Raw genomic sequence first — 24576 nt, 5'->3', positions numbered from 1 at the left:
GCAACCTATGTGCAATCAACCAACCTACTAGCTTTATTATAGATCTCAAAATATTTTTGCTGCAATAATTGAAGATTAAATTGCAACTATTCCAATTCATAAGTCCTGTCAAGCTCCTTGTAACCACTGCCACTCCTATTCCAAGGTTGATGCTTATGCACCCCCTCCTACTGACAGATCTGGCTAAGTAACTTCTGTATTCCCTCCTGCTTCTTATGATAGGCTGCTAAAGCAATAAGGCAGCCCCTCATTATAGCCTTCAGCCCTTCCCACACTGCTTCCGGGTCTAAATATTCCTGTATCCAAGCCCCTACTTGGTGCTCTACCTCAGAGTCATCCAGTAAACTATCATTAAGCTCCCAAAAGTTTTGTCTCTGGCAGTGGTGTACCAAGGGGGAGGCACGAGGGGGCAGTCCGCCCCGGATGTACGGCTTGGGGGGTACACAGCCGGCAAGATCTGGGTCCTCCTACCCTTCCTTTCCCCTGGCGGCGCCGCTACAATCCTACCTCCCCCCGCCGACAAGAAGTCTTTCCAACGTCAATTCTGATGTCGGAGAAGACGTTCCGTGCACGCCAGGCAGTGATTGGCTGGCCTGTAACATCCTTTCTGACGTCAGAATTGACGTCGGAAAGACTTCTTGTTGGCGGGGGGAGGTAGGATTGTAGCGGCGCCGCCGGGGGAAAGGAAGGGGAGAGGCACTTTTTTTCCCCGCAGCAGGGAGGCCAGCATGTAGGCAGGCAAGCTGGCTGGCTTTAGCGCAGCAGGGAGGGAGGGAGATAGGTAGGCAGACAGGCAGGCTGGCTTTGGGGGTGGACAAAATCTGGAAGGTAGTGGGGGGACATAAGAAGTAGGCACTAAGGACACGGGAAGGAGGCACTGGGGGCACTATGGATACAGGACGGAGGCGTTGGGGGCACTAAGGACACAGGATGGAGAAACTGGGGGCACTATGGACACAGGAAGGAGGTACTGGAGGCACTATGGACAGGAAGGAGGCACTGGGGGCACTATGGACACGGGACGGAGGCACTGGGGGCAATTTGGACACAGGAAGGAGGCACTGGGGGCACCATGAACACAGGACGGAGGCACTGGGGGCACTATGGACAAGGGAAGGAGGCACTGGGGGCACTATGGACACAGGACGGAGGCAATGGGGGCACTAAGGACACAGGACGGAGGCACTAAGGACATGAGAAAGGTACTGGGGGCACTAAGGACATGGGAAGGGGCACTGGGGGCATTATGGACACAGGAAGGAGGCACTGGGGCACTAAGGACACAGGACGGAGGCACTGGGGCACTATGGACACAGGACGGAGGCACTGGGGGGCACTAAGGACATGGGAAGGAAGGAGGGAGGGAATAGAAAGGGATAATTGTTGGGCCTGAGTGCAGAAAGAGAGAAATGAAAGAAAGGATACAAAGTCAATTAATAGATGTCCCCTTTTGATGAAAAAAATAAATGGTCATGTTACCTCTGACTTATTTTCTCTGCAGCAGAGTCGACAGCCGTGCTGAGGTGCAGGAAGATCCTGCACTGACTCGTCTGCCGGCTCTGCTCCGGAAGAAGTAAGTTACATCGGAGGGGGTGGACCCGGCAGATGCAGTCATTGCGGGACTTTGCCACAACTCCCTGCGTCTGCCGGATCCACCCCCTCTGACATAACTTACTTCTTCTGGAGCAGAGTCAGCAGACGAGTCATCGCGGGACCTTCCAGCATGTGGCTGCTGAGTCCGCTCCAGAGCAAGTATGTCGGAGTGGGGTGGACTAGCAGCCGGCAGCTACAATCATCGTGGGACCTTGCTGCATGAAGGGAGAGAAAGGAACAGGATTGCTGGAATGGAAGAGTGGTGGAGGGAAAGAAAGGGGGCAGGGTGGTATGGAAGGGTGGTGCTGATAGAATTGATGTACAGAGAAAGGGGAGAGTCATAAGGGGGAAGGATATTGGAGGGAGAGAAAGGGGGCAGATGCTGATTGAAGAGGGGTGGGGCAGACATTGGATGGTAGTGGGAAGCCTATGCTGGATGGAAGTGCAGATGGGAGAGATAAGGGAGCAAATGCAGGAAGGAAATGGGAGGAGAGAAAGAGGGGGAGCAGAAGCAGGATGGAAGTGGACAGAGAGAGGAGAAGGTACTAGATGGAAGGGTTGGAGAAAGAGGGTACATGATGGAAGGAGGGGATAAATAAAAGGAGGGCACATGATGGGGAGAAAAGGATTGAGTTAGGGAAACACTGAAGGGGTGAGGGAAAGAGGTGGCAAGCTTTAGGTAGACAGTAAAAAAAGGACATTGATGAGAGGGTAGTAAGAACGTAATCTAGACAGATGCAGAAAATAAATTGAAAAGGAAAATGAGGGAAAAAAGGGAAAGGGATTGCAGAGGAGAGGTGTGGGAGAGGGAAGGAGAGGAGAGAGATGCCAGACCAATGGGGGTGAAAGGAGAGATGGAAGGGGGAGGCATACAATTTCTGGAAGGGGCATAGAAGGAGAGAAGATGCCATATAGGGGAAGAGAGACGGCAGACAGTGGATGGAAGGAAGAAAGTTACAAGAAGATGAGGAAAGCAGAAACCATAGAAGACAAAGGTAGAAAAAAAATTTATATTTATTTATTGCTTTAGGAGACATGCGTCACTGTTTCTGTGGTGCACTGTATGCAGAGTCAGTTTCTTACTGATTCAATTTAACCTTTGTCTATATATTTCTATTTTATCCCCCCTTTTACAAAACTGTGGTGCGTTTTGTAGCACAAGCCGTGGTGGTAGCTGAAAAGGATCTGGTCCCAATTACTGCCTCACATGCTCTGTCGTTTGTAAGTCAGATGCATCTGGGGACAGTCTCTTAGAAACAACAGACGCCCATTATCTCTAGAAACATGTCCACTTTATTACAGTCCTGCAACCATTTTTATATCATTTTACAAAGGAAGGGAGGGGGGATGAGCACAACTATGGCATATAATACTGTCTAAAGTCTAAAGGTGCTAGCTTCTTATCTTAATACAGAATTACTTAGTCAAACACAGCTGTGGAAACAGCTAACTTCAAAACAGGATAATAAACGCATAATTCAGACATAAAATGACCTTGTAGCATATCAGCAGAATAAACACAAACTGAGTCTGTGTTTAACTAACCTTGTCAACAAGCAAAGCTAGGAAACTTACAAGACATATGATGTGTGCCCTTTCAGTAGCAGCTCTGATGCTCAGAATTCTATGAGCGTCAGAGCTATTACCACCATGGCTAAAATCCACACTACAGTTTTGTAAAAGGGGGAGGGGTTAGTTTGTGATGACATTCCATACTAGGCGAAGGTGTTTTCTGTGTTCTGTGTGTTCGAAAGACATGGTTTTTCAGACAGACTTCTTGGGTCACTTGGCCGCCCAATGGTACAAAGTGTTAAGTGGATTTAATAAAAAGAAATTAAAAACTGGTTTAAAAGATATTTGGAGCATTGAGATTAAGCATGAAATTACTGTATCTCAATGGCCACGAATTTGGTCTTGGAGAATGAAATGTATGGTGTCAGCATCTATGAGACAAACTTGGTTTTTTCTGTTGCATAGAGCGTTCTGGACCCCTGTTAGGTTACAAAAATTAGATAGTTCTTTGTCTAATAGATGTTGGCATTGCCATCTGGAAGTAGGAACTTTAGATCATTTATTGTTTTATTGCCCATATATTATGAATTTTTGGAAATCAATTTGGGACCAAATTAATAATTTATTAGATAACCCAGTGGCATTATCCTATGATACTGTGATATTTGGAATGGAAATGAGAGCAAAGAGTCAGATTTCTGCAAATAACAATAAATTACTACTTATAATGACTGGTGTTGCCATTCAGCAAGTTACATATAATTGGAAGGATTGAAGGAGATTAAATTACAACTTCTGGTGGAATTCTTTATGTCATATCTACAAAATGGAAAGGTTTTTTGCATTACAATGGGGATATTTTAAGAAATTTCAGGATGTGTGGAAACTATTAACAAAATATTGTAAAGATTAATTGAAAGTGTTTCCCTTATATTTATCAATTTAAGGTGTAGGGAAGGGGGAATTCTCTTATTACATGTTTTATAGGATAATGGAATATATGGGTGGGAGGGATGGGAAAGGGGAAGGGATAAGAATTTATATGATGTACCAATGATTATTTGTAAGTGATGTACTTATTGTTAATGTGAATGAATATATTTGACATTCCGCCCCCCCCCCAATATATTTAACACTCCGCCCCCCCCCCGATCCAGCCGGGACACAGAGAAACTTAAAAAGCCCAGCGCCTGCACCTCACCACCAACACAGCAGGATCGGGACCAGCGTGGGTGCCCTGCTCCGCCCCCCCCCCCCGATCCAGCCGGGACACAGAGAAACTTAAAAGGCCCAGCGCCTGCACCTCACCACCAACACAGCAGGATCGGGACCAGCGTTGGAGCCCTGCTCCGCCCCCCCCCCAATCCAGCCGGGACATAGAGAAACTTAAAAGGCCCAGCGCCAACGGCGCGCTGCAGTTCGTTGCGCCGACAAAGGTGCATGCGCCTTAGCGCCTTCGTGAAATGCCTGCGTGAAAGGCCTGCACCCCAATACTATAACGAAGCCCGGATCTCCTGAACTACCGACTTTCCTGTCGCCCTGTCGACCTCCAAGCCAGGTAACAGCATCATATCTACTCACCGTTAATCTTTCTACTGCATATCAATTATTTAATAATTATTTAATATTTTCTATGAACTCAAGATCATATATTCTGATACATATCCTTTATCTAATTATCTACCAAAAGAGGCCCAAATGTGGCATGACTTTGCTTGATTTTACATTACCTTATTGTTCATCTGTCTCCACGTCAGATCCTATCTGACTCTGTACCAACACTTATCTGCACTACCACTTCCAACATCCAAATTCAAGATATTCTGTTGACCCTGTTACCACTTACCCGGTATTCACAAATAAGCCACCAGTCGCTCCCCGCGCCGCAACTCTACCACAACAACATGGCGCTCCTTCAATACAGCATGTGGATACTACTTATTACCTTTTACCTATTCAGCTCAAGAAGCAAGGCAACTATCCCCCCCCTACCTTCTCCCCCCATCCTCTACTCTTCTATACGTAATTTCAAGCACAAAATCCCCCCAACCCATATCATGGTTACCCTTGATACCCCAGATCCCACCCCTTCAGAGATCCCAATCATAACAACATTCCACAGACCTTCCAGACCCTATACCAAAAAAACAAGAGTACTAAAAAACATAGTCTCCTCCCATTTCCCCCCCACTAACCCTCTACTCTACTCCAACCTCAGAGGTTCCTACCTAAATATAAGATCTATTAGGAACAAATCCCAATTAATCCACGACTGGCTCACTGATACCAACCCTGACTTCGTCATACTAACAGAGACTTGGCTACTCTCAAACGAAGACATCATCATCCAAGAATGCCTCTTTCCTAACTTCAAAATTCTTTCCCTAGCAAGAGAAAGAGGCAGAGGTGGTGGTCTGGCCGTAATCTTCAAAGATAACTTAAACTGCTCCATGCTCAGCTCTAAATCCTCCCTCTCCTTGGAAATCCTTTCTCTAAAGCTTCAATCAGAACTGCTAATCGACTCCCTTACTATCACTCTGACATATATTCCTCCCAGAAAATGGTCTTCAGCCAAAGAAGAATTCCAGGAGTTCCTGTTAACCAATTCGCTATCGGGCCCCTACAACCTCTTATGTGGAGATCTAAACCTACATTTAGAAAATCCAGATCTACCCGAGACCACCGAATTCTGGTCCTTCCTAACTGCGCTAGGCTTTCCTCACTCTCCTCCAATATCAACCCACGCAAAAGGCCACCAACTCGACATTGTTTCACTGACTAAAATACAGCCATCAAACCCTACGATCCGATGGATATCAGAAACCTGGTCGGACTCACTTTGGTCTGACCATAAAATATGCAACTTCGAGCTGGAATGGCTACAGATATCATCTAAAAGGAATGCTAAACAGAAACCCACACTATTTAAAACAAGCAGAGGCAAACTCAACCCCGTAGAATTCTGGTCCCATTACAACATTACCCACAACCACGACGAGGATCCTAACCTCTTCATGAACTCCTAGATCTCCACCAGCACTCATATCCTAAACGAAATGGCCCCACTGAAGAAAAGAAGGATTAGACCTAGAAATCTATCGGGCTGGTTTGACTCAGAGCTCCTTGTAATATAGAGGGAACTAAGAAGATTAGAAAGGAAATGGACAAAGCTAGGAACACCAGAGTCTAGAGACGCATGGCGCCAAATGCTAACTAACTACAAAACCACCATCTCAAAAAAGAAAAAAACCTTCTACGCCAACATTATAGGTAACACCTCCTTAAACAGCAACAAACTTTTCAAACTAGTCAACGACTCGTTCGATACCCACTCTTACACAAACCCAGCAGATGAATCCCCGATCACAGCAGACGACCTGGCTAACTTTTTCATTTCAAAAATATCCAAATCAAGACATTCCCTTCCAAACACACAAGACTCCCACTGGAAATACGCCATCCCCCAGGACCCTGACTCCTCTTCAAAAGCTGACATGAGCTGGTCATACTTCAAGGAAACTGACTGGCTAACATTCATCAAGTACTACAACAAATACGCTAAATCATATTGCAGATTAGACCCGTGCCCCCCAAATGTGATCAGCCCCTATTATCTTCAAAACCAAACTTCTAAACTGGAAGACCTGGGACAAATCGTCATAACTCCTATAAAAAAGAACAAAAAAGAAGCATCCATCAACGTTTCCAACTATAGACCTGTCGCGAACATCCCTTTGGTTGCCAAATTAATGGAAGGCCTGGTAAATGCTGATCTAACCAACTACCTAGACAAATTCAACCTACTGCATACTAACCAATCTGGTTTCAGACCCGGCTTCAGCACTGAAACTGTATTGGCCTCTCTTCTAAACTATCTACATTCCCTCCTTAGCCAAGGCTCCAATGCTTTGATTCTCCAACTGGATCTAAGCAGTGCCTTTGACCTAGTTGACTACTCCATCTTACTAAACTGTCTGGAATCAATAGGCATCTCAGGAAACATTCATACTTGGTTCCGGGGATTTCTTGAACTCAGATCCTATCAAGTACTCAAGGATGACAAATTCTCCTTCAGCTGGAATAACAACTGTGGACTTCCCCAGGGCTCCCCGCTGTCACCGACCCTTTTCAACATCTACCTCATCTCATTGGGACACCTACTACAGAGCTTAAATCTCACCTTCCACGTTTACGCTGATGATATCACCATCGTGCTTCCACTATCCGATATTTCGCCGAATTTCATTAACCTCCTATCCAATATCCTAAACCAAATAGAACTTTGGATGAAGGCCTTCAGACTCAAACTGAACACAGAAAAAACTAAATTTTTCCTGGCTTCTCCCAACGAGCAGATAAAAGACAATAAGATTCACGTGAACGGCAGAGACTACGAAATTGCTCAATCTTTAAAAATACTAGGGGTTACCCTTGACAGACATCTAACACTAGAAAAACATACAGATCTAATGTTCAAAAAATGTATCTCTACTCTATGGAAACTCCGCACCGTCAAAAAATTCTTTGACGAATCATCCTTTCGACTACTAGTACAAGCCTCCATCCTGAGTACTCTGGACTACTGCAACATCATATTCCTGGGAGCTTACAAAAAGTCATTTCACAAGCTAAGATTAATCCAAAACACTGCAGTCCAACTCATCTTCAGACTAAAAAAATGGGACCATATCACCCCATATCTCCAAATACTTCACTGGCTGCCAGTAGAATCCAGAATATTATTCAAGTTTGCCTGCATCAGCTTCAAAGCTATCTTCGGGATGCTACCAACTTACCTAGCTTCCCAATTCTTCACCAACTGCCCGAATAAGTCATCTCGCAGAGCAAACCTCTTTATCTACCCATCACTGAAATCATGTCACTATAAGAAGTACCTAGACAGGCAGCTAAACTGAACACATGGCTAGCAAAACCAATTCTCGAGGCCGCATCATACAAAGACCAGAAAATCACTGAAGACCCGTCTCTTCAACGCCATCTAGTTTTTCTTCTACCAATTGTAAGCCCCCCGAAAGCCCATCCGCTACCTTTCCCCTTCCCCTTTCGACGTATATTGCTGTAATCCTCTCATATTCTCATTGTAAATATCCTCCTATAAACAGCACTGATCTCCTGTATCTTGTTCACATTGTAACACCCTGTTTCTTATTGTAAATATCTTCAACTATCTTACTCACATTGTAATATACTGTATCTTACTCTTATTGTACTTATCTTCCTGTAAGCAGCTCTGAACTCTTGTACCTTGTTCTGAACCCTTCGTTCTGTTACATGACCAAAATCACTTCGCCTCATATTGCTAACTCCTATATTCTAATCGCCTGTATATTCTTGCAAGCTACCCAACCAGTTGTATCTTTACAGCCATATCTTCTTGCAAACTGCCCCATACTGATTTACCCTGTTTCAATCCAATGTATCTCAGATTCCTGGTCCCAAAGCTGGTATCTTATATCTTGTTCTAAACACATGTATTTTGTTGTAAACACCTGTTCTCCTGCTGTAAACTCTGCACTCTCTCTCGGCACGACTCTCATTGTAAACCGCTTTGAACTTAGGGTATAGCGGTATATAAGAAATAAAATTATTATTATTATTATTATTAATGTAATTTTGAAAATGAATAAAGAATTTTTTAAAAAAGACATTGTTTTTTGTTAGGATTGACTGCAGGATTGATCTGTACTAGTCTGGCTTGTTTAGTTTTACAATGGGTGTATTGATGTACTGCTCACTGCATATGTAAGAAGCTGCCTTTTCCTATGTACTCATGTGTGACGTGTGGCTTGTTACTAAAAATCATGTTTTTCGTACAGATGGGGGGGGAAGTGTCAAAAAATGATGGGCCCCAGGTGTCACATATGCTAGGTACGCCACTGGTCTCTGGCCCTCTGGCTATTTGAAAACTGTAGCCAAACCGGTGCATGATCCAACCAGGTGATCTGTTCAATCCCAGCTTGAACCATCCTTTGCAACAGACCTCTATCTACAAAAACATAATCAATCTTTGAATATTATGACAGGAAAAGTTAGAAACCAGAGACATTTCTAGGTTTCAACAAGGGAATAAAGGAACCTGCCCTCTCATTGGAGAGAAAGCTGAAGTCAGTAGCAAATAGCTAAAGCCAAAAGCTGCAGAAAATAAATTTATTCCTGCACCACAGGCTTATTCATCCTTGGGTGAGGATCCTGACAGGGTGAGACAGTCTACAAACTACATATTCTACATCTCTTGCACTAGTTAGGGAGAAGAGATGAGGTGGGGTAGAGAAAGCATCCCAGGCAAAGCTATGGCAGAATGCTTTGAGACAGGCAGGCAAACAACCTGTGCTTCAACCAATAAGAACTTTTGTTTCACCTGTGAGATTGATTAAATGGGTGGGAAGACAAAAGCAAGAGAGCTCCACTACAGGCTGGAAAGGCAAAGAAGAGGGCAGCTTGGCAAAGCCTTCAGCAGTAGCCACTCATGGGAGAAAGGCTGAGAGGGATATCACTGCTAGAGAACCTCTGAGACTCAATAAGGCTACAGATTCTACACAGGGTAGGAACCATATGCCAATGTTCCCAGATGTAGAAATACTGTCTGAGTCTGAAAGAAGTGAAGTTGTGCCAGTGATAGATGAATGCATGGATTTTCAAGAGAATGTTTCGGTTAGTTCTAGAGATGAGACAGAAATGTTGAAGGATTCAGTAGAGGACATATGAAAGTTGCCTAGAACATTGTATGAATATTTCTTCCCTTAGAGCTGAATTAAGGAATATTATGTAATTTTCCTGCTTTATGCTAGTCTAAGAGAGAAAGTTAAAGCTAACCAGCTTCAAGAAGTATTGTTTCATAGAAACATCGAAAATGACGGTAGAAAAGGGCCACAGTCCATCTAGTCTGCCCACACTTGTGACCCACCCCCTAACTTCCTCCATGAAGAGATCCCACATGCCAATCCCATCTTTTCTTAAAATCTGGCACGCTGCTGGCCTCGATTACCTGTAGTGAAAGATTATTCCAGCGGTCAACCATCCTTTCGGTGAAGAAATATTTTTTGGTGTCGCCATGAAATTTCCCATCCCTGATTTTCAGTGGATGCCCTCTTGTTGCCGTGGGTCCTTTAAGAAAGAAGATGTCTTCTTCCACCTCGATACGGCCCGTGATATATTTGAACGTCTCGATCATGTCTCCCCTTTCTCTGCGTTTCTCTAGTGAGTAAAGCTGTAACTTACCCAGTGTGTGGGGGAGGGAAAATAAGTAACCATTTCCTTTCTTGTCTGCTATGCTATGAAAGCAGTGCTATTTTAAGAGAGCATTGCTAAGGAAGAATAACTTTAACCTCACCTGAGGGGATTTTGGGAAGGATTACTATCTAATCGGGAGGATAGTCCCTTCACACTGAATCCCCATAGCTAGACTTAGGGTTCAGAGTACAGCTGATAAACACAATGAATGAAGTGAAAGAATCCAAGTTACTTAAAGACTGCTGCTAGTAGATATTGAGGGCTTATAGTAAAATTCTCTGTTATGTTAGGAAGGGGCAAGGTCACTTTAGAGAATTAGAAATGGGGAGCCAATAGCCTTATACTTTGCCAAAAAGAAGTCAAGCCCTGTAGCCCAAAGGCTGGACTCTGAGAGCCCTGAAGGGCAACTGAAAAGAAATGTATTTGACCAGAAACTGGCAAAAAGCCACTGAGTTTTGGGAACTGTACCTGAATTGCTATTTTGTTAAGCATTTTGATTTTTGGACTGGTTAAGTTTGAACATGAACCTCCTGGATTTATAATACATGAACATCGCTTGTCAATTTTTGTATTTACAGTAGCTTGAGCTACCCTCCCCCGTCTTTGGTACTCCATCTAGATACTGGATTGGAAAACCCTGCTGGGGCGGCTTGACTATATTCATGTGCAAACATACTTCAATCTGTCGGAATACAATACCAATCTATCATAGAACTTGGGACTGCTATGTATCCTGGAGAGCAAGTTTGGCCTCCCACCAGAACTAATAATAATTTTATTCTTCTATACCGCCATAGTCAAATGACTTCTAGGCGGTTCACATTGAAGAATCAGCGAATTACAGAATAGAGCTGGATAGAAAGGCGAATTGCAGAATGAAGCGAATTACAGAATAAAGCTGGACAATCAGCGAATTGCAAAATACAAGAAGTGAGGGTACAACTTATTACACAAGAATTAGATAAAAGGAAAATATGAATCTTAAGTATGTAATATAGGTCTCATGTATGCAACCCAAGGAATGAAACTAGACTAACTCCATTGTCTTCTCGCTTTCTTGGATTTCTGCTGCTACTATCAGGGAGATGGGATGTAGTTGTTTTGTATAGGCAAAGTGTTAATTTTTCTGATGATTGTGTTTAATGGCAATAACAAAAAAAAAAAGTTTGAACATGAAGAAGAAAAGTTTTGGGACTGAGTTGGAGCAGTGCAAGTGCACAAGAATGATCTCTTTTGTCTGCCTTTATGCCCTATTGGGGGGTGAAATAAATATGTGACATAGAGTAAACTGGATTTTGGATCCGTTTGTTTACTTTTATCACCAATCCTAACTGGGCCACTCCAGGAATCGCTCGGCCTGGTGCTGTGGAGGTCAAGGCAGGTCAGCCTTCTCCCTGCCACAATAAGAAGGCGGGTTAGCCTTCTCCCTGTCACAATATGAAATATGTACCAGAGAATAATCTGTGAAATTCCTCCCTGTAGGGTGCAACCAATGCAACCCGTCTTCCACATTCAAATTTTTTACTGTATCCCGAAACAGTTTCCTATCTTTCTTACCATATGCCCAGAATTAGCAAAATTTGGAGTCATGGTTAAGAACATAAGAATTGCCGTTGCCAGGTTAGACCAGAGGTCCATCGTGCCCAGCAGTCCGCTCCCATGGCGGCCCCTAGGTCAAAGACCAGCCCTACCTGAATACGTTCCAGTTTAGCAGGAACTTGTCTAACTTTGTCTTGCATCCCTAGAGGGTGTTTTCCCCTATAACAGCCTCCAGAAAAGCGTTCCAGTTTTCCATCACTCTGGGTGAAGAAGAACTTCCTTACGTTTGTACAGAATCTATCCCCTTTTAACTTTAGAGAGTGCCCTCTCGTTCTTCCTACCTTGGAGAGGGTGAACAACCTGTCTTTATCTTGAATGTTTCGATCGTGTCCCCTCTCAGTCTCCTCTTTTCAAGGGAGAAGAGGCCCAGTTTCTCTAGCCTCTCATTATACGGCAACTCCTCCAGTCCCTTAACCATTTTTGTCACTCTTCTCTGGACCCTTTCAAGTAGTACCATGTCCTTCTTCAAGTACGGCGACCAGTGCTGGATGCAGTATTCCAGGTGGGGCCGTACCATGGCCCGGTACAGCGGCATGATCACCTTCTCCAGTCTGTCCATGATCCCCTTCTTAATCATTCCTAGCATTCTGTTCGCCTTTTTCGCCTCTGCCACGCATTGCGCGGATGGCTTCGTTGACTTGTCGACCAGTACTCCCAAGTCTCTTTCTTGGGGGATCTCTCCAAGTACTGCTCCGGACATCCTGTATTCGTGTATAAGATTTTTGTTACCGACATGCATCACCTTATACTTATCCACCTTAAACCTGATTTGCCATGTAGCGGCCCATTTCTCGAGCGTGTTTATGTCACGTTGCAGGTCTTCGCAATCCTCCTGCGTCTTCACTACTCTAAATAACTTTGTATCATCTGCAAATTTGATCACGTCTCTCGTTGTACCAATTTCTAGGTCATTTATAAATATGTTGAAGAGCACGGGTCCAAACACCAAACGTTGCAGCACTCCACTCGTGATGCTTTTCCAGTCCAAGTATTGTCTATTTACCCCCTCTCTGTTTCCTATCCGCCAGCCAGTTTTTAATCCACGTGAGTATTTCACCCTTAATTCCATGGCTCGTAATTTTTCGAAATAGTCGTTTATGCAGGACCTTGTCGAACGCCTTCTGAAAATCCAGATATACAATGTTGACCGGGTCACCCTTGTCTATCTACCTGTTTACTCCCTCGAAGAAGTGCAGCAAGTTAGTCATGCAAGATCTTCCTTTGCTGAAGCTGTGCTGGCTAGTCTTCATCAGATCGTGTCCGTCAAGGTGATCAATGATGTGGTCCTTTATCAGCATTTCTATTATCTTTCCCGGCACCAAGGTCAGACTCACCGGTCTGTAGTTTCCCAGATCTCCCCTCGAACCTTTTTTGAAGATCGGCGTAACATTCGCCACTTTCCAGTCTTCCGGAATCCTTCCCGATTTGATCGACAGATTGGCTATTAGTTGAATCAGTTCCTTGATTACCCTATGATGGATGCCATCCGGTCCCGGGGTTTATTGTTTTTAAGCGTATCAATCTGCCTGCATACCTCTTCTAGACTGACCGTCGTCTCTGTCAGTTTCACGTGTTCGTTTCCTGCGTATAGCCTGTTGGGTTCCGGTATATTGTGTATATCCTCTTCAGTAAATACAAATGCAAAAAATGTGATCAGTTTGTCGGCAATGGCTTTGTCCTCCTTTAGCACTCCCTTTATTCTATGGTCATCCAACTTCTCCACTGCTTCCTTCACGGGTCGTTTCCCCTTAATATATCGAAAGAATGGATTGAAGTTTTTTGCCTCCTTGATTATTTTTTCCTCGTAGTCTCTTTTGGCCCCTCTTCCGCCTTATGGCACCTGCTTTGATGTTGTTTGTGCTTTTTCCAGTTTTCGTCCGTTTTTGACAGGGGAGATATGATACAGACATTTAAATACTTGAAAGGTATTAATATAGAACCAAATCTTTTCCAGAGAAGAAAAAAATGGTAAAACTAGAGGGCATAATTTGAGGTTACAGGGAGGAAGACTTAGAAGCAATGTTAGGAAATTTTTCTTTACGGAGAGGGTGGTATATGCCTGGAATGCCCTCCCGAGGGAAGTGGTGGAGAGGAAAATGGTGATGGAATTAAAAAAAGCGTGGGATAAAAATAGAGAATCTCTAATTAGAAAACAAAGGATGTAAATTAAAGTACTAAGGCCGGTATTGGACAGACCTGCACGGTCTGTGTCCCATATATGGTGATTCAGTGTACAATGGGCTGGGGTGGGCATCAATGTGAACTCCACTAATATGGAACATGAGGATGTTGCTGGCCAGCCTTTACGGTAGATATCCTGCAAACAACAGGATAGTTGGATAGGCTGAAGTGAGCTTGGATGGCAACTTCAGCATTTGGAACCTAGAACAATACCAGACAATCTACGGCCCAGAAGTATGAAAGAAGAGACATATTAATCAAATCATGTATTCTTTAAATGAGTACAGTATATACTCGAAAATAAGTCGATCAGAATATAAGTCGAGACCCCCTTTTCGCCACAAAAAGGAGGAAAAATGGTTGACTTAGATATAAGTCAGGCGGCTTAATATTCAAGTGCCCTGCCCTGTCAGGCTCTGCACCCAGCACCCTTCCCTCCCTCCCCTGTCAGGCATTGCACCCAGCCCCCTTCCTTATTTCCCTCCCTCCCCTGTCAGACTCTGCCCCCAGCATCCTTCCGTCCTTCCCTCCTTCCCCTGTCAGTCTCTGCACCCAGCACCCTTCCTTCCCTCTCTCCCTCCCTCCCCTGTCAGGCTTTGCACCCAGCACCCTTCGCTCCTTACCTCCCACCCTCCCCTGTCAGGCTTTGCACCCAGCACCCTTCGCTCCTTACCTCCCACCCTCCCCTGTCAGGCACTGCACCCAGCTCCCTTCCTGCCAGGCACTGTACCCAGCACCCTACCCTTCCCTCCCCTGTCAGGCATTGCACCTACCCCCTTCCTTCCTTCCCTCCCCCGTCAGACTGTGCACCCTCCCTTCCTCCCCCATCAGACTGTGCACCCTTCCTTCCTCCCTCCCTCCCAGGCTCTGCACCCTGCCCTAGTCTCATACCTCTACTGCCGATCCCCAGTGAAAGTGCAGTGGGCAGGAGCAAACTTTGCAAGTTCCTCCCCCGCTGCTAACTGGCTGCCATGAGTTTCTTCGGCCACTGAGCAGCACGAGCAGGCGCATGATTTGGCGCTGCTACTCAGTGCTGAGCAGCTTCCTTACAGGCTCCCGCAACACACACTGTGTCTCGCCATTGGCAATTGGTATATTCTTTGATGCACTTTCTACACCAGACACTTTTGACTCCTAAGGCAGGTGCTACTTTGCTGAAATACAGTTCTATGTCAAGTTTTTTTTATATGGTTTATTAAATAAACCTAATATGGTTTTGAAAGGCAGAAAGGACCAAATTCTATTAACGGCACCTAACTCGGTAGGCCAATCAAACTTAGGTACCATTTGTAGAATCGCACCTAATGACACCTAAATCAACTTAGGGCTCCTTTTACAAAGGCGTTCTAGCAGTTTTAGCAAGTGCTACAATATCGCACGCGCTAAATGCTAATGCTTCCATAGAGCTGGCATTAGTATTTTTCATTTAGCGTGTGCTAAAAATGTTAGTGCACCTTAGTAAAAGGAGCCCTTAGGTATCATAATGTCAGGCACCGATACATTAAGCCAAGGTTTTCTTGGCCTAACATACTGGTACCTAACATAGATGCCTAACTACTCCTAACTCAATCTATGTCCTGTGTAGGCACCAGTAGGCATCTCAGTGTAGATGCAGGCAAGTGTTGGCAGGAAGGATGCCCACTCCCTCCTGCTGCCACCCCCAAAACAACCCCTGGCAGGAGGGACGCCTCCAGTCCTGCTGGAACGTGCCTTAAACACATGACTCCACAAACTCCCTAAACCACAAATCCACCAAACCCTGACTCTTACCCCTCCAAACCCAGAATGGTGGTCCTTCCCCTTCCCGGTGCATCCTGTGATGCACAGCGGAGAGGCCTAAGGCCCTGATTGGCCCAGGCTCCTAAAGCCCATCTCTGCTGGGGATTATTTCAAGGGTGCCAACAGGAGGGAATGGGGATACAATATCTCTCCTGCCATGGACAGTGTCGGGGGGGGGGGGGGGGGAGGTGTCAGGATGGGCATCTTTCCTGCTGGCTGACTTGTGGTGGGATGTGAGAGGTTCCCTGCCATGGCCACTCTGCAGCAGGGAGAGTTCCTTGCCACGATCAGTTTAGCAGCCATGTCTATTTGAAATGTAGGCCAGCATTTCAATGGCCTACATTTCAGATGCCTATCGCAGCCCTATGGAAGTGCCTGCTTAAGCTCACCCAAGGCCACTTCTGGGCAAAACCACGCCCATGCCTTTGGCGAACTTAAGCATCCCTAGGCGCCTCCCTGCACCTGCAACAAGATGCTTACAATGTAGGCAGCCTGCCTCTGGGCTTTTTTTTTTTTTTTTTTTTTTTTTAGAAAACATGCGTCCTGATTGGCTGGTAAGACAGCGATAAGATGTCTACCGCTGCCTACAATTGGGACACCATTTATAGAATTTGCCCCTTACTGCATACACTTTCCAAAACTATCACATGACACTGTAACACATCTAATATAATATAATCTAAATTGGTATTTATAAACCTCTTTCTCCCTACAAATAGGTTCAGAGCAGCTCACAATAAAAATTATACTCCTACTTATTACAGGATAAAATTCATAATAAATATATAATCATCCAGTTTCTAACTCATAAATCTCTCAAATAAATATGTCTTAAGACCTTTCTGAAAGAGCTTATATGAAGATTTATTTTTCAATGACTGAGGCAGAGAATTCTAAATTAGCACATGTTGATAAGAGAAAAAGTTTACTAGATTTTTTTTTTATCTAATTCATTTAAACAAAGGTGCATCTATATCTAGTCTATGAGATGGTCGACTGAAATTAGATCTAATTGGAAAAGATATTAGTTGAAAAACCTGTGGTGAGGTCAGTCCATATAAAGTCTTAAAAATGAAACTAAACTAAACTACTGGTAAAACTTGGATTTATAGACTGGGTCATCACCAGTTAGGAGCTCGATTTGGTTAACAAAATTATAAAATAACAAGGAAGTTTCTAGTTAAGAAGATATGATAAAAATTCATAAGCAGGAATAGCCAAATTAATCATGCTTTAATTCTCAATAAGTAATAAATCATCTAGGAAGGCCCTCTAGAAATTTTGTAAACAATAGTGTTTTCAAAGTCTTGCGAAATAATTGAAAATAACCCAATCCTCTTATTGCAAAAGGGATTCCATTCCAAATCGCCGTCAATTTGAATATATATGATTGACCCAATTTTCCAACAGATTTTATTTCCTTAGGTGAGGGGAACAAGAGTTTATATTTTTGGGTATTCCTCGCATAAAGGACTATGAAGAGAAAATAGCGCAGGAGGCCAAAAACTTCAAGCCCTTCTTCAGGTATGTGAAAGGGAGAAAACCTGCAAAAGAGGCAGTGGGACTGCTGGACGACCAGGGTAGGAAAGGGTACATCAAGGATGACAAACAAATCGCAGACAGACTAAATTCCTTCTTTGCATCTGTCTTTACAAAGGAAGACCCTGCGACAATTCCAGAAGCAGTGAAAGTGTCCAAAGGAGCAACAGAGGACAGCCTTACCACAGTAGAAGTGGATTTAGACCAGATTTACCACCAGATTGACAAACTCAAAAGTGACAAATCTCCTGGACCGGACGGAATTAATCCGAGAGTCTTGAAAGAGCTAAAAGTGGAAATAGGAGAACTATTGCAAAAACTTGCCAACCTGTCAATCAAAACAGGACAGATACCGGACGACTGGAAGATAGCGAACGTCACGCTGATATTTAAAAAAGGATCAAGAGGAGTACCGGGCAGCAATAGACCTGTGAGTCTCACGTCAGTCCCTGGGAAGATGGTTGAGGTGCTGATCAAGGATAGCATAACCTGGCACTTAGACACACACGACCTGATGAGAGCCAGCCAACATGGATTCAGGAAGGGGAAGTCATGTTTGATTTCAATTCTTTGAGACAGTGAACAGACAGTGAACAGACAAATTGATAATGGAGAACCGGTGGATATTGTATACTAGGATTTTCAGAAAGCATTCAACAAGGTTCCACACGTAAGACTCCTCAGGAAACTGCAAGGCCATGGAATAGAAGGAGACATACTAAAATGGATAGGCAAATGGCTGGAGAACAGAAGGCAGCGAGTGGGCATAAATGGGAAATTCTCAGACTGGGAGACTGTGACTAGCGTTGTGCCCCATGGCTCGGTACTTGGGCCCATCTTATTTAATATCTTCATAAATGACCTGGAGGATGGAACATCTAGTGAGATCATCAAGTTCGCAGATGACACAAAACTATGCCGGGCAATCAAATCGCAGAAGGACAGTGAGGAACTCCAGAGCGACTTGAGCCGATTGGAGAATTGGGCAGATAAATGGCAGATGAAGTTTAATGTGGAAAAATGCAAAGTGATGCACGTAGGCAGAAAAAATAAGAAACACAAGTATAGTATGTCAGGTGCAACTCTGGGAAAAACTGAACAGGAAAAGGACCTGGGCGTATTAATCGATAGGACCCTGAAGCCATCGGCACAATGTGCGGCGGCGACGAAGAACGCAAATAGAATGCTAGGCATGATAAAGAAGGGAATCACGAGTAGATCGTAGAAAGTAATACTACCGCTTTGTAGAGCGATGGTCAGACCACACTTGGAATATTGCATCCAACATTGGTCTCCATACCTAAAGAAGGATTTAATACTTGAGAGGGTGCAGAGATGAGCAACAAAGCTAATAAAGGGCATGGAGAACTTGGAATATGAGGAACGACTTAAGAGACTGGGATTGTTCTCCCTTGAGAAGAGGAGACTGCGAGGGGATATGATCGAGACTTTCAAAATACTGAAAGGAATTGGCCAAATAGAGCAGGATAAAAAATTATTTACAATGTCCAATGTGACACAGACAAGAGGACATGGACTGAAGCTAAGGGGGGACAAGTTCAGGAAATATATCAGGAAGTTCTGCTTCACACAACGAGTGGTGCACACCTGGAATGCTCTCCCAGAAGAGGTAATTGCGGAATCCATCATTCTAGTGTTTAAGGATAAGTTAGATGTACATCTCTTTATGAGTGGCATAAGGTGACATAGGTAAGGGTAAGCTAGATGCACATCTCTTATGAGAGGCTTAGAGTGATATGGGGACTAAAACTATGCCAGGGTAATCCTGGCGGGGCCTCCACGTGTGTGGATTGCCGGACTTGATGGACTTAGGGTCTGTTCCCGAGATGGCACTTCTTATGTTCTTATGTAATACAAAATACTACAATAATCTTAACTGGGACAAAATCAATCTCTGAACAAGAAGCCTAAAATGTTCATGAAAATAAGTTCTAATAGATCGTAACTGTCTCAGTTTAAAGGAAAGGTTTTTTTAAAAATAAATAATCAACCTGAGCCTCAAAAGACAATGAGGAGTCTAAGATAATCCCCAATACCTTAAATGACCTTTCTACCTTTAGATTGTCATTCTGATTGAGTGGTATAACCTTGGGCATAAATTCCACTTGATTGGAAAAACTATAGGATCTCCAAGGTAGTCTATTGTTTGCTTCATTAGGCACATGTAGCCAACATTGATAATTATGTCCCTTAGTTACTGTGGATCTTAGATCTTGAGTGGGCTCATAACATCACAGAAATCAACTTATATGCTCAGGCCCTTCACCTTTCAATATACAGACTTTAAAAGTAAATCATTGTGCAATAGGAAGCTAATGAAAATGTAATTTAAGGGGGACGTTATCAAGATGGGCAACTATTAAGACATATTATTTCACTGTTATTCCCAGTTATTAGTATTTAGGTCTCATTGTATAAATGGGATCTATGTTAAAAGTACCAGTTAGTGGTATGTAAAATAACCCATTTTACCAGTAGCCCATGTTAATAACTTCCCCAATAAATCTTGAGTACTAGTGCCAATAATCAACCAGGTTTTTACTAAGTATGACGGTATCCTTAGGTAAATAACATTTATAATAATTCAAATCATTGAAGGAGTGTATGTGCATGTGCCAGAACACTGTATACAATCTGTTCTATTATCAAATCCAGTTTGTTTTATTCTAGTTTTCCTCCTACATTTTTGGCCCCATTCTTTAAAATTTGTCAGTTATTTTGTCCCCAGATAAACTATCTCAATCCCTTATGTATAAAATTTTCCAACATTCCATTAGGTTGGAAGGAATAAATCCTGGTGAAGCTGAGGTTAATATAACCAAGGTAAATGAAGTTTTGCAATTCATTAAATGTTGGTAAACCACATCTTATTAATTTTTGGAAAATGAGTGTTGGTATTTTTGTAATTTTTGAAAATATGATTCATGCTATGATGCATAATAAAGATAAATCAGAAGATACAGGTTGAGCAGGTCATGTTTACTTTTAATTTGTTAATCCATTTCTTGTCAGTACTTGTCCCGCAGGAATACAAATGCCAGTATATATTAAGAAAGGAGCTACCAAATAAAATGACTCATCGTTTGCCACAGCCTGGCTTACTTAAATGACTGATGAGACACATGACCACCTGAAAGCTGATGTCGGAAACAAAGAAGAGGAAACCCAATACTAATCAAAGTAGAAGGACTCACACCTGAAAGATCTTGCTAGAGATGTACTTTAAAACATTTATCACCAACAAACTTTAGGAAGACAGAATGGAAAATTTGCATTGCTAAAACTTTTAATCCCATCTCTCAAAGAGGACGAAAAGAACCAGCTTCATGTAGGTCATGAGACTCATCTCCAAAGAATGTTAAAATGCTACATAATGAGAGAACTATCCTTTGGACTAGATGAGAAAATTTTTTTCCATTATCAGGTAGGATTCAAATATTCTTCTTTCCATTTTTTGTCAAGGCTTTTAAAGAATATTATTCTGGGCTTCTATATGCCTTTAACAGTAGGGTTTTAATCTTGAGAGTACTCAGATCAAAGCAGATATGCAATAAACACCACATGCAATACATTTTGAGATGCAGGCTATTACTTGAGAAATTTTTAGGTTTGCAGAAGTCAGCAGATCAGCAAGCAAACATGACAGGAGAAATAATGCAAAAATGAAGACTACGGAGACACTGTTTTCATTTATTTCTTCTTCAGCTCCTGTCCTTTTTTCTACATGTTTGAGTGTAATTGATCAGCTGAAGTGACCATGCCTTTGCTACTGTAGGATTGGACAGAATATCAATAGATGGTGGATGTACTTGTAGCCTATGCAACTGTCATTAAAACTGATAACAAATTCTTCAGTGTAGAAGAGAAGTCTGGATTTTTTATAGGATTGGACAGAATCTCAATAGATAGTGGATGTATTTGTAACCTATAAGAACATAAGAATAGCCATATTAGGTCAGACCAATGGTCCATCAAGCTCAGTATCCTGTTTCCACAGTGGCCAAATCAGATTACAAGTACCTGGAAAAACCTGAAATAGTAGCAACATTGCATGCTTCTGATCCCAGGGCAAGCATTGGCTTCCCCCAGGTCTGTACCAAAAGCAGATTTTGTGATATGGTTTGTTTTTATCTTATGTGTCTTTTAATTGATATAAACCATTTAAAAAAGTTTTAAATAAATAAATAATAAACTTGTTCAAATCTTTTTAAAACCCATCTACGTTAACTGCTTTTACCACATCATCTGGTAAGGTGTACCAGAGTTTAACTATTCTGAGTGAAAAGAATATTATCTCCTATTGGTTTAAAAAATAATTCCCTATAACTTTGAATGGTCCCTATTCTTTGTAATTTTTGATGGAGTAAAAAATTGATTCACTTGTACCCGCTCTACACAATTCAGGATTCTGTAGACTTCAATAATATCTCCCCTCAGCTATCTCTTTTCTAAGCTGAAGAGCACTAACCTCTTTAGACTTTCCTCATACAAAAGGAGTTCCATCCCCTTTATCATCTTGGTTGCTCTTCTTTAAACTTTTCTAATTCCACTTTAACTTTATTGAGATAAGGCAACCAGAACTGAACACAATACTCAAGGTGAGGTTGCACCATGGAGCAGGGCCGCCATCAGAAATTTCTGGGCCCCTTATTGAGCAATCCTATTGGGCTCCCCACGCACCACTTCCCCCCGACCCCCCCTTCTTCCATGGGCCGAATACACACATACTTTTCTCTGTCGCCGCACTCTTTGACCAAAAGATTTGTAAGCCTGCAACCACGTCAAGGTAGACTCTTTCAGCAAGGCCTAACCTAAACTAAACTAATCTATACCTATCTATTCTAAACTAACATATGTCTAATACTGAACTAATAAGAAACTAACAAACATCTGCATAATAAATAACTAATAACTAATAGTGCTAGTAGCTATAATTCACTTTTGAATGTAAAATCTCAGTTAAGGATTGCTTTTGACCTTTGTAGTCCAGAAGTAGATCACAATTGCACAATATTTTTTGTAACAAGTATGAAATGTGTTTTTATAAATACTGTAAGCTTAATAAATATATCAGAAAAAACTACACATCTGAGCGCATATCTGAACATACACATCTGTATGATCCCATCCTCCTCAGCTTGCCTATAGCTGCATCATGCATGTTAAAAATGTATGATATGTTGATATGTGCACCTTCCTTCCTTCCCATCCATTCTCCTCAGCCTGTCCTTACACATCCACAGCTGCATGTTAATGATGATGTATATGTTATGATGATAAATTGGTGCATATGAGCACATCATTAACATGCAGCTATGGATGAATATAAAAAAGAAACAATATTCTGTACAATTGTCAATTTATAAATCAGCGTCTTCTCCCCACTCTCTCTTCCCCATTTCCCTTCAGCGTCCTCAGCCCACTCTCTCTCCACTTTCCTTCAGCGCACACACATAAAAACAAGCAAGTAATTTATATCATTTTCATTCTATTCATTCATAGAAATTAAAGTCTAAATAATGCCAGTCACATAACAAAACATGATTTTACAAAAATAATTCCCTGCAGTCAAGCCTGCAAGGATTACTAGATGTCTTTCAGCAGCTCCCCTCCCTCCCTCCCCCTTACCTTTGTGGCCAAGTCAAAATGATCTACCAACAATAAAATTTTAAAAACACAAAGCACGCTGTACGCAGAGAAAATGTTAATTATCATTTATATTCTGCGGGTTTTCAAAGAGGTCAAGGCAGATGACTTTATGCAATGTCACCTCAGTAACAACTATACAAAAATAGACAAATATTCCCCCTCCCTTTTTACTAAAATGCGATAGCAGTTTTTAGCGAGGGAGCTGCGCTGAATGCCCCACGCTGCTCTCAACGCTCATAGGCTCCCTACGCTAAAAAACGCTATTGCGGTTTAGTAAAAGGGGGCCATAGTGCAAAATATAGACAGCATATATAAATTCTCAAAGCAGACACATTTTGATCACTAAATTGAAAATAAAATCATTTTTCCTACCTTTGGTAATTTCATCAGTCTCTGGTTGCACTTTATTCTTCTGACTGTGCATCCAATATTTCTTCCCTTCTTTCAGCCTCCTATATGCTTCCTCTCCTCAAGACCTCATTCCCTCCCCAAACTTTTTCTTTGTTTCACCCTGCCCTTCTTTCTTTTTCTCTCTCTCCATACCCCCTTTCTTTCTGTATGTCTGTTTTTCTCTCTCTCTCACCCTGCCCCCTTCTTTCTTCCTCTCCCACCCTCTTTCGTTCTGTATGTTTGTCTTTCTCTCTCTCTCCGTGCCCCATTTTTCTTTGTTTCACCCTGTCCCCTTTCTTTCTTTCTTTCTGGCTTCCTGTCCCCCCCTTTCTTTCTTTCTCCCTGCCCTCCCCTATGCCACCACCATTGGGAAAATGCTGCCACCGCCACTGGGGAATAGGCTGCCACTGCCGCCATCGGGAACAGGCCGGCGCTGAGTTCGCCCTGCTTCTCTTCCCCGCAGGGCCGACCAACTCTCGCCACCCGACGTCAATTCTAATGTCAGAGAGGACGTTCTAGGCCAGCCAGGCAGCGATTGGCTGGCACAGAACGTCTTCTCTGATGTCAGAATTGATGCGAGTGGCGAGAGTTGGTCGGCCCCACAGGGAAAAGCAGGGAGAACTTGGCGCCGGCCTGTTCCCGATGGCGGCAGTGGCACTCAAGTGGCTAAAGAGCCGCAGTTTGCTGGCCTAGGGAGAACACTGGAGGGTGGCCAGCTGTGCACCCCCTTGGGACGTAAACTCGGGGCGGGGTGGACCGCCCACTCCCCCACCCTCCCCCACCTTGGTATGCCACTATCTGTACCTCACTCCCTCCCTATGACCAAAAATTCTCCTTTCTTCTATTCCCCGTATACACAACCATCTCTTTCCCTCCCTTCCTCTCTCCCAAGTCCATGCCTTCTGTGTCCAAAAACCCATTCCCTCCCCCACCTCAGCATCTCTTTCCCTCCCTTCCTCTCTCCCAAGTCCATGCCTTCTGTGTCCAAAAACCCATTCCCTCCCCCACCTCAGCATCTCTTTCCCTCCCTTCCTCTCTCCCAAGTCCATGCCTTCTGTGTCC

At 43.2% G+C, this 24576-nt stretch overlaps 1 long non-coding RNA gene across 1 annotated transcript in view; it reads left to right on the top strand.

Annotated features, from left to right (window-relative positions):
- Positions 1-19219: 19219 nt before the first annotated feature.
- Positions 19220-24576, top strand: part of LOC117347414 — a 32128-nt gene continuing 26771 nt past the window's right edge. Inside the window, exon 1 of the long non-coding RNA XR_004536787.1 lies at positions 19220-20899. This is a non-coding gene — a long non-coding RNA (uncharacterized LOC117347414). The remainder of the gene's footprint in view (positions 20900-24576) is intronic.

This window comes from Geotrypetes seraphini, chromosome 1 (assembly GCF_902459505.1).
Source record: "Geotrypetes seraphini chromosome 1, aGeoSer1.1, whole genome shotgun sequence".
Classification (NCBI taxonomy): Eukaryota; Metazoa; Chordata; class Amphibia; order Gymnophiona; family Dermophiidae; genus Geotrypetes; species Geotrypetes seraphini.
This window is presented reverse-complemented; position numbering and strand designations above follow the sequence as displayed.